At 37.9% G+C, this 11,796-nt stretch overlaps 1 non-coding gene across 1 annotated transcript; it reads left to right on the top strand.

The window, feature by feature from the left end:
- Positions 1-2,591: 2,591 nt before the first annotated feature.
- On the top strand, positions 2,592-2,726 carry LOC132504613 (small nucleolar RNA SNORA1). The gene has a single exon (XR_009534995.1). It is a non-coding gene; the product is annotated as a small nucleolar RNA SNORA1 (small nucleolar RNA).
- The last annotated feature ends 9,070 nt before the right edge of the window (positions 2,727-11,796 follow it).

Raw genomic sequence — 11,796 nt, 5'->3', positions numbered from 1 at the left:
TACCTTTTGCAGTAGTCTGATGTCCAGCCCATGCACTTGTTTATTTTTGAATGCCTTTCCACTGTGTAGGAGCTGAAAGTGTACCTGTTGGGCTTAAACCAACAGTAAGCAATGGTGGTGACAATCACTGAACCCCAGCTGAGTTGAATTATTGGTACAACGAATATAATGAGAAGGAAAGACTCTAGCATTTCCTGAACCCTTACTTGGTGACGAGGTCAGCGCTTGGCCAACTTTAATGTGTGTACGAATCACCCAGAGCATCTTCTTAGCAAACATATTGAGATTCAGCAGGTCTGGGGCAGGGCCTGAGATTCTGCATTTTCAACAAATTCTCAGTGACTACTAGCTTCTGGTCCCCAGACCACAGTTTGTGTAGCAAAAGCCTAGATCCTTCATATTTAATACAATAAATTTGAGAGATATTATTATTTTTTTAAAAGCAGACATTGAAGGAGAGATTAGAAAATTCATAAATGAGGAAAACTGCAATTTGACTTATAACAAAGTTCCTATTCTTTCCAGTACTCTAATAGCATCCAGTAAGAGCAACAAATGCTTTATTTTATTTTTAAAAGTTTGTGTCTCAAGTATGCCTGGTCACCTGTAACATTTGTCTAAATTTCTGATGCTCAGGCCCCACCCCAATCTATTAAATTGAAGTTGCTAGATGGTGCGTCTAGGAAACGGTATTTTAAACTGGTACCTAGCTGATTTTTGTGATCAGGAAAGTTTAGGAAACAATGATTACCTAGGTGATACTGTAGTTTTGGAACTGAAATGAGGAACTTTGGTGTTCTAGCTTTATTTGAGAGTTTGAGCAGAACATTACCTGCTCAGAACCTTTAATGCATTTCAACTTCACTGAGAAGGGCTGCTGGGGCACCGGAATGAAACTTGTCGGTTTCATGACGTAAGGGATATGTTTAAACCTGTATCTTATAACAGGGTTGTAAAGTATAGTATCAAATTATGCCACTCTTAATTGTAAGGTGAAAACAACAACAGCCACAAAGTTTTCTTTCCCTCTTTATCAGGTAAATGATCTTTGCTACCAATCCAGTTACAATCGGTATTCTAGAATAGAAGCTCATCGGAATAATTTTTCCCGTGTCCAAGCTACATAATTAACTTTTTTCGTAGAAATCTCAATGCGATTAAAGTAAGGTTGGTTATTTATCTCTGCTTTGAAAAGTTTACTTTGCAGCAAGGAGATTACCCATAAATTTTTCACTATAGTTCTGAACAGGAAATGAAGGGCCAAAGTAGACTTTTTAAAGTAAACATTGAGTTACTTCTTTTAGATCACTGATATCCTTTCTGGCTTTTAAACAACACGCTTAATGTACTGCAATACTATATGTGATTAAAAGGCACTTTAGGATCTTAGTATAGTTAAGTTAATGTACTTAAATATAATTTATTAGCTTGATACATTCTGTTATTAATGGAACCTAATAACTTAATAACTGGAAGACCTTGAATTTCTTATATATTTCTATATTTTTAAGAAAATCTAATTATATATGACCAATTTTCAAATGAAATATCACATTTCCTTTTAAAATTAACAGGGTATTTCAAATATGTCAAAAGACTTGTATACCGAAATCTCACTATGACACAATTCACTAAGGGTGGAATTTGCTGCAGGGAAGTTCAATCAATATAAATATTAGTCATTTGGAGACGCTCAACTTGAATTTCAAATCTAGATTGGGCCAGTTAAGTAGTTTTTCTGAGCCTCCATTTCCTCATCTGTAAAATAGGGACATTTTCTTGCTGAGTTATGTATTAGACTAGAGGTAGACGAATGGGCAAGCATGTGGTAGGTGATTAATGAATGGTAATAATAAAACAGGGCATCATTGCTGAACTGCTGAAAGGACTTCTTTTTACTGATTATCACTTTTATAGTAATCTCAGAGAATGAATTCCATCATTATCTGTTTAGCAAAGTTCCTGCGTATGTACTTCCTCCATTGGATTACAATGAAGTCACATGATATCTACATTATACTTATTCAAATTCAACTACATGCACTTGACATGAAAGAGAAAACATGGAAAGAGGGGAAAAATCCCCCAATTTATAATTGTCTAGGCAATTCAGCCCAATATTCTGCTCAATGAGCATAAATATTCTGGTGTAAATATAAGATGAGAAATGTGAATCTTTCTTTCCATTGGTTTTGCTTCCATTGGTTCATGCCTCTCAAAGCATGAACACTTCACTGTCCAAAGTATAACTCTAGGATCTTGACATACACATTTCTGTACAAAGTATTCCTAAAGTGCAGGCCAACAACTGCACTTTATCTGCTGCTAACTGAAGAAAGAATGCTCTCTGTTTCAAAGCTGGAGGGAAAACTGGCTCTATTGGAACTATTGAGAAATACTGTGTGTCTCTTTGAAGTAACAACTTCCTGAGGAGTTTTCCAATGCAATGTTTAAAAATGTCTTATTTTGAAATAATTTTAGACACAGAAGTTACAAAAATAGTTCAGAAAGTTATTGTCTATCCTTCAACCAGTTTCTCTGTGTTAACAACTTTCATCACCGTAGTCTAATTATCAAAAGCAGGAGATAAAAGCCTCATACTACTGAAAATGGACACTGTTGTTCATGGTGTCCATAAATTGTTAATGTGGCTACATTGAGAACACAGGTTTTGCTTCCATCACTGTAACTTTATTGCAGTGGTGACAATGAGACCTGCAACATTTTTTTTTGGCTAGGCTCATGAGTAAAAATTGGATATAACAAGGCTTTTCAGTACTAGAAAAGATGAAGGAATAAATAGCAACGTACTCTTGCTATATTTAACTTCTAGGGTCCTAAAGTAAATCGCTCAAGGAAATTGGATCCCAAAGATTACAGGTGGGGAATTTTGAAGTGTGTCCATATTCCACTGGAGATCAAAGAAGCCCAACTAAAAGAATTGTGGGCTGACTCACATGACAACTTCTTTTTTGAAAGGGCTATTTTATCTCGAAGATCATGAGTTTGGAGGAACTAAGGTGATTGGCAGTGGAAAGAATCAGAACATGTGAAATTCCTTAAAAACTTATTGACATAATTTTGTCTATGTTACACATAATTAAAATAAAAGAACCCTTTACACTTTGTGCAGAAAAAAAAAATCGGGAGATAAACATGTGTACAAAAACTCTTAACCAAACTACAAAGCTTATTCGAATTTTGCCACATTTTCTCCAATGTCCCTTTTCTGTCCCAGAATCTGATCCAGGCTCCTACCTTTCATTTATTTGTTCCATTTTCTTGGTCTCCTCCAAACTGTGATGATTTCTCATTTTTCTTATCTTTCATGACTTTCCTCTGACTCCAGGAAGATAAAGAAAAGTAAATCAAGTCATTTTTAAGAATGTCTGAAGTAGGTATCGATTTCTTAGCTAAAAGATCTTGTGTAAGTCCCAAACCAGGATATTTTCTACAGAGGAGTATTTATCAGTTTGTCATTACACAAGTGAATGTACCAGGTGCCATTTACAGGAATGAATATAACTACCTGAGTGACAACAAAAGTAACAAACTGTTCTTGCTTTTGGATACTATTTTAGAGTCGGAGCCATTTCAGGCACTGGTGAAAGAATCTGTTAATGGTTCTCCACTTCTAACCCCTCAGATGGATTGGAGATTCAGCAATTTTGACTTTAGGTGCTTGATTTCTCAATGATCTTTCTGGGGCTTCCCTGCTGGTGCAGTGGATAAGAATCCGCCTGCCAATGCAGGGGACATGGGTTCGAGCCCTGGTCTGGGAAGATCCCACATGCCGCGGAGCAACTAAGCCTGCGAGCCACAACTACCAATCCCGTGTGCGCGCCTAGAGCCCGTTCTCTGCAACAAGAGAAGCCCCCGCAATGAAAAACCTGTGCACCGCAACGAAGAGTAGCCCCCGCTGGCTGCAGCTAGAGAAAGACTGCGCGCAGCAACGAAGACCCAACGCAGCCAAAAATAAATTAAAATAAAACAAATAAATTTATTTTAAAAATAATCTTTCTGACTTTATTTAAAAGAAAAATGAGCTAAAATGTATAGATAAGTAAGAATCACCTCATGCAGAAACTTTCTAAGCAGTGATCATTTTAACAGCAGCAATTATCTGTTTGGTGCCAGTATATGCAAAAATATGCTTCAATTATAAACATTAAATGGGCATGAGAGCATCTTTTAGGGAATTTAAAGTATGGTAACAGAAATGGAAAATAATGGTTGAGACCTCAGAGGTTTAAAAGTTTTGTAAACAGAATTCAAAGATTAGTAGTCATCAATCTATATATATATTAACTAATAAAAAGATAGATTTTTCATTGCACTTTTGAATATCAGTAGCAACATATAAGACTTTTTTCCTCAACCTTAGTGAGGTATAATTGCAAATAAAAGCTGTATATATTTAGGTTGTAAAACATGATAATTTAATAAACACACACATAAAATGATTACCACAATAAAGTTAATTAACACATCTATCACCTCAGAGAGGTGTGTGTGTGTGTGTGTGTGTGTGTGTGTGTGTGTGTGTGTGTGTGTGATGAGTCTGGAGGACTTTCTGTTTTCAGTTTTTTGTTCTTTTAGTCTAAGATTTGAAAAAATATTGTGATTTGTTTAGAGTCTGATTTGTGATTACCTATTTTTTTAAGTAAACTTTTTATTTTCGAATACATTTTGTTTACAGAAACATTGCAAAGATAATCAAGAGAGTTCTTACATAACCCTCGCCAATTTCTGCTGTTGTTAACATCTAACATTACAATGGTACTTTGGTTAAAACTAAGAAACCAGCATAGACACATGTCTTAAACTTGTGATTTTATTTAGATTTCCCCAGTTTTCCCATTAATATCCTCTTTCTGTTCTGGAATCCAATCCAGGGGGCTACATTGCATTTAGTTGTCACGTTTTCTTAGTCTTTGCCAACCGGTGACACTTCCTTTTTATCTTGTCTTTAGTGATCTTGACACTTCTGATAGAAACTGGTTAACTGTTCTGTAAAACACCCCTCAGTTTGGGTTTGTCTGAGGTTTCCTTAGGATTACATTGAGGTTACACATTTTTTGGCAAGAATTCCACAGAAGTGACGCTGTGCCTTTCTGAGCGCATCCTATCAGGGATGTATGATATCCACATGATACTTTGGTTAAGTAGTGACTGCCAGGCGTCTCCACTGTAAGTTTACTATCCCTCCCTTTCCATCTTCTATTCTTTGGAAGCAAGTCACTGTCTAGCCCACCTGCAAGAGGGACAAGAATAAGCTCCACCTCCTGGAGGGGGGCTTATCTCCATATATTATTTGGAATTCTTCTACAAGGAAGATTTGTCTACAAAGGACTTCTAAAATCTAACATTACTTAATTATCCAATTGATGTTGAAATAACGCTATTCATTTATTGCACACGTTTTGGGTAGATACCAATAAAGTACAAGGCATGCTAGGCCACTAACCTAATATATCCTAGTAGGAGAGAGAGATTAAAAACAAGTAAACAGCAAATGAAAAAATTACACATCAGGATAAGTGTTACAAATGATACTCAGTATGTCACGAGACAATGTGGTAATTCTGAGGTAGATCACCTGAGAGAGTGCGGTTTGGAAAAGTCAGAGGTGTTGACATTTGAATTGAGAACTGGAGAAAGAGAACAAGCCCATTCTACAAAACCTTTCAAATGATAGAATGGTCTGGAGGCAGGAAATTGTCCTATGACGTTTCATTTCACGTGTCAACTTGACTGGGCCACAGGGTGCCTGGGTATTTGGTTAAATACTATTCTGAGTGTGCCTTTGAGGATGTGTCTGCATGAGATTTACGTTCCAATGGGTAGACTGAGCAAAGCAGATGTGGATGAGCCTTATCCAATCTGCTGAAGGCCTGAACAGAAGCAAAAGGCTGAATGAGGGAGAATTTGCTCTCTCTGCCTGACTGTGTTAGAGCTGGGATATCGGTCTTCTCTTGTTTTCAGAAGAGGACTTGAACTGGAATTTACACCATTGGCTCTCCCGGTTCTTGGGCCTTGGGGCTTAGACTGGAGCCATATCATCAGTTCTCCTGGGTCTCCAGCTTGCTGACTTCAGCCTAACATATGTCCCCAGAACAGAAAGGGGGCTGGGGTGGCCCAAGTACAAGAGAAAAACATAAACTGCTATGAGAAGAAGCAGGGACAGGGAGGAAGAATGATAAACTTCTATGAAGCCTGCCCCAGTGCCGTCTTGAGGACCCTGTGAGAAAGGGGTTTGAATTTTGCTCTAAAGGTTGTGGGAAGCCTTTCAAAGATCCTCAGCAGGAAACTTAAATTATATATTACATTATTTAAAGATCATTCTAGGGCCCACAGATGGTAAAGGGCAGATGCTCTGAGGCCAGCGCTGTAGGCTGAGCTGGAGATGTCTGTGTGTGGCCTGCGCTGTGTCAGCCTGGATGCAGAGAATTGAAGGGGTTCCAGAGAATGTTTGGAGGCAGAAATGACAGGTCCCCTGTATCATGGTGCTCTCTCAAGCGGTTTTTATTAATTTTAAAAAGATAAAGATAACATTCTTACAGAATTTTAGGAGGTTAGATTTGTCCTAGGGAAGGGTGGGATCAAATTCCTGAGGAAGAGCACAGAGATATATGTACAAGGATGTTCACTGCAGCAAAAAATCAGAAAGAAGTGTCCATGAATGTGGAATTGGTAAAACAGAACATCCGTTAGAAAAGAACACAGTAGGTTTTTGTGCATGGAAAAGAAATGATGTTCGAGAGATACTAAGTGAAAAAGCATGGTAGAGAAGAGTCTGCATAATACGATCCCACTGATGTGAATTAGAAGTGATTATCACTATGTCTACTCTATATTAAATATTATAAGAAAAAGTCTGATGAAGTATATCAATATATGTTAACAGCGGTTAACTCTGTTGACAGTGGTCATATCACGGTGCAGTGGAGATTATGAGGGATTTTTACATTATACCTTATACCTTTCTGTCTTACTAGAATATCTTAAAAAATGGATGAGAAAAAAATTTTTTTTTTAGACGTGGAATTTTCCTTCCTTTCCATATAACTTATCTAATTAAAATATTCATCTTGGTAGTTACCACAAAAAAGTAACATAGAAAATTGTATTTACATTTTGGGACCAAAATACAAAGGAAGAGCAAGGTAATACCTTGCTCCTTTCCCTCCCACTTCCCGGAAAGAAAGAAAAAGCCCCAAAGAAACTGCTCATTACACCAAGGATCACAAAGGGTTAATTTGTAATTTGGGGATTTGTATGTAGTGTAGCACGGAAAAAAAAAAATTGCACAAGTTTTCACAAATGAGACCGAAGGTTCAACATCATCCTGTGTCTGCTCTGCAGCCATTTCAATAACCCAGGAGAGGTGGTTGTTTAGAAACTCAGTTTTTCTTCTTCCCTCTTCTCACCAAGTCACATCCCCGATGCAGACACTCTTGGAGGGGAAAGGGGAAAATAATTTTTTTAAACCAGAGACACAAGCAGTACTTTTAGGATTAATAGGTACTTCAATGAAGTCTTTGAATCAGCTTTAAGAAATAAGTCCTATAAATATAATTTTCCTTTATAAAGATTATGGATTATACTCAAACCAGGAAAATGGAGAATATTATTAATTAAGTTGACATTATTAATATTTCCAAAATGATGTTGAAAACATATTTATTCATTTCCTTCAAGTAACATCTAAAACAAATAAGTGTACAAAGATTTTCCTATGTCATTTATTTTTTTTTTGTGGTTTAGTAAAGAAAGAGAAACAGAAGTTTATTTGTGAAATAAAACTAAAGCTTTCTTTTTAAGTTGTGCTTTATGAAAAGACTATTAATGCTTGGTTATCTCTGAGCACCAGATTATGGATTATTATGGATGACTACCATTTTCTTTTTACCTCCTTTTTATATTTTCCAAATTCTCCATAATAATCACAAATCACTTTTGCAATTAAAAAAAATGTTTCATTAAAGTTAGGTGTCTATAAATGTAACAGTGTATCTGATCAATGTCAATCTGCTTGCACTTTCTACATGGCATCAAGTAGTTCTCTTTTTCTCAAAGACGGAAGTTTGCAGACCTTATTTACAAACTGGGACCAAATGACTTTTATCGTGATCACATTGGTCCCTACCTCTCTCTCTATCCAAAATGACAAGGCAATATCTATTGAGCACACCCTGACAAGCAACTTTTTAAAGGTCATTACCAAAATGACTATGCAGGCCTTTCATCGAATTCTAGAGAACCACAAAGAAAGGTCAAAGCAAAGAGAAGCTGACTGTTAGAAAAACTCCAGCCTCTTACACCTTCTCTTAGCCACAGTCACATGGTATGCAGCAAATATTTTTAGGTTACACTGAGAAAGCTTGAAACTGCAGCTTTGGTGTGCAATGTGCAAAAAAAAAAAAAAAAAGAGAGAGAGAAGAGGGTTTTTTCATGACAATTGAAAATTTTATGCAAAGGGTGTGAGATCCTTGGATGAGTGTTATTTAGTAAATACTGCACGACATGCACATTGTACAACTGCGTAAAATAATTCTACTTTGCTTTCAACCACCTGAAGCCTTTCTGTGCTTTCTGGTTTCAGCTTCTAAGCCGTGTAAGTTATTTCTGACTCATTAGCCTTTCACCCTGGGGGCAACTCGCAAGCTTCATAAAAGTGTGAATATTTTTCTGAAATCTCTTTTCCAGCCAATGAATTCATTTGCATTTTAGCCTCAGAATGTAAATCCCCATGGTGAAAAGCAACTAAATAATACTTGTCTCCCTCTCTTATATCTTCCCTTCTCTAAAACTGTCCTATTCATAATTAAAAGCACATAACCAAAGACCAATTCTACATTATTAGTTTACAGCTGGGGACCATAAGCTGAGGAGGGAGTTGGCAGCAGGATGATACAAACACTACTAGGCCAGAGTTCCCCAAGCTTGGCCCAACTGACACTTTAGACTGATAATTCTTTATTGTAAAGGGCTGTCCTGTGTATTGTAGCATGTTCAACAATATCCCTGGCCTCTACCCAATAGATGCCAGTAATCAGAGCTGCAACTCCCCAGATGTGAACACCAAGAGTGTCTCCAAAATATTGCCCAATATCTTCTAGGGGACAAAATCGTTGTCTGCAACTGAGAACCACTGTACTAGATCAAAGACTACAGAAAGACTACAACAGGCCCTCTGTTCTCACCAATACAAATTGTTCCTTTGACCCCACGGCCAACCTCTATTTACCTAGCCACCACCAACATAAAATACAGATACTCATAAACGCCCTCACACTCTTCATCTCAAAGCCCTTGAAGAACACCATCTAGAGTTCTGCTGAATAATATGTGGCCAATTTGTCTAGGAGGAGATAAGCAGACGCTGGTAACTTTCCCAGCCTTCCCTGACATGGCCGGTCATGCTTGTCACTTTTTTTTTTTTTTTGGCTGTGTTGGGTCTTCGTTGCTGAGGACGGGCTTTCTCTAGTTGTGGTGAGCAGGGACTACTCTTAGTTGCGGTGCGCGGGCTTCTCATCACGGTGGCTTCTCTTGTTGGGGAGCACAGGCTCTAGGCACGCGGGCTTTGGTAGTTGTGGCACACAGGCTCAGTAGTTGTTGCTCGTGGGCTCTAGAATGCAGGCTCAGTAGTTGTGGCGCACGGGCTTAGTTGCTCCGTGGCATGTGGGATCTTCCCAGACCAGGGCTCGAACCCATGTCCCCTGCATTGGCAGGCGGATTCTTAACCACTGCACCACCAGGGAAGTCCTGTTTGTCACTTTTCAGGTATGTAAGCTCATAATGTCTTGACTTCTGAAGCTCATGAATGCCCCCAGTTTCTTTATCCATTACCTATACTGCAAACCCATGCTCCCCCATGAATATTGTTTCAACCTAATTTCCTTTAATTAAATGTTTATTCTGCCTTGCAATTGTTCTTCTCATTTGGCACTTAAGTACGCAGTTATGATCGAGGCTCAAAATATTTATTTCCTGAAATTATCCTAGATTTAGAGCCAATTAATTAAAACTGAGGGATGGGATTTATAGATTAAAAAAAAAACACTTTCCCTAATTCATCCCACTACAAAGCAACATATATTAGCTCAAATAAATTTTATTTTTACGCCTCCGAATATATCCAAGTTGTCGTGATTTTTTTTTAATGAGGCAGATGATTCAAAATTCTTTTACTGATAATGAATTGATATGAAACTGAATTTGAATTTACTTAGTTGCAACTTCACTTCTCACTTTAAACAACTCTTTCTCAGTGATTGTCAGTACATAAAAAGCCCCTTTGCTTATAAACAACGCAGCTCTAATACATAACAGGGCCTTGCTTATTCTTACTTGATGCCACGCTTTTGCACATACATGAATAACACTAAAAATATATTTACGCACTTAGTGGAAACAGCCATACAAGAGTAACTGTAGGATTCCCTTTATATGAAATTCTAGAAAATGCAAACTACAACGTCTACCTGAAGATGGCAAGTTGGGTAGGGCTGGAAGAGAGAGAATACAAACGGGGCAAGGAAGCACCAAGGAAAATGGGCAGAGGGAGTGGTTTCCTCTGTGGAAGAAACATTCTTTTTTTTTTAAACATCTTTATTGGAGTATAATTGCTTTTAATTGCTGTATAACAAAGTGAATCAGCTATTATACTTATATCCCCACATCCCCTCCCTCTTGCGTCTCCCTCCCGCCCTCCCTATCCCACCCCTCTAGGTGGTCACAAAGCACTGAGCTGATCTCCCTGTGCTATGCGGCTGCTTCCTACTAGCTATCTATTTTACATTTGGTAGTATATATATGTCCATGCCACTCTCTCACTTCCTCCCAGCTTACCCTCCCCCCTCCCCGTGTCCTTAAGTCCATTCTCTATGTCTCTGTCTTTATTCCTGTCTCACCCCTAGGGTCTTCAGAACCTTTTTTTTTTTTTTAGATTCCATATATATATGTGTTAGCATACGGTATTTGTTTTTCTCTTTCTGACTTACTTCACTCTGTATGACAGACTCTAGGTCCATCCACCTCATTACAAATAACTCAATTTCGTTTCTTTTTATGGCTGAGTAATATTCCATTGTATATATGTGCCACATCTTCTTTATCCATTCATCTGTTGATGGACACTTAGGTTGTTTCCATGTCCTGGCTATTGTAAATAGTGCTGCAATGAACATTGTGGTACATGACTCTTTTTGAGTTACGGTTTTCTCAGGGTATATGCCCAGTAGTTGGATTGCTGGGTCGTATGGTAGTTCTATTTTTAGTTTTTTAAGGAACCTCCATATTGTTCTCCATAGTGGCTGTATCAATTTACATTCCCACCAACAGTGTAGGAGGGTTCCCTTTTCTTGTGGAAGAAACATTCTTAATGAATTCTTCTCTATGGAAAACTCTGGAAAGTAGATTTACCATTAATAGATTCATAATCTTGAGTAAGCGTCTTCGTCTCTGATGGCCTGTTTCATCTTTGGTAAAATAAGAATGATGATACCTACCCTTTAAGGCATATTGAATGACATAATCTGTTTTAAGCTCTTAGGGCTGTGCCTGACATACAGGTGTTTTGTAAGTGTTCTTTTCTATGCCACTTCCCTCTTCTGTTCCCAGCACTGGCTAATAATTTGTGAGGTCCAGTGCAACATGGAAATGAGGGCTCCCTTGTTCAAAAATTATTAAGAATTTCAAGACAGCAACAGGAGAACATTAAATCAAGTGAGGGGCCCTTCTAAATGCAGAGCTACAAAGCCAGCCTGGCTCACTCCCCTATGGTTGCAAGGT

Source organism: Lagenorhynchus albirostris, chromosome 14 (genome assembly GCF_949774975.1).
Source record: "Lagenorhynchus albirostris chromosome 14, mLagAlb1.1, whole genome shotgun sequence".
In the NCBI taxonomy this organism is placed as follows: domain Eukaryota; kingdom Metazoa; phylum Chordata; class Mammalia; order Artiodactyla; family Delphinidae; genus Lagenorhynchus; species Lagenorhynchus albirostris.
The sequence above is the reverse complement of the archived record's forward strand: the minus strand, read 5'-3'. Positions and strand labels throughout refer to the sequence as shown.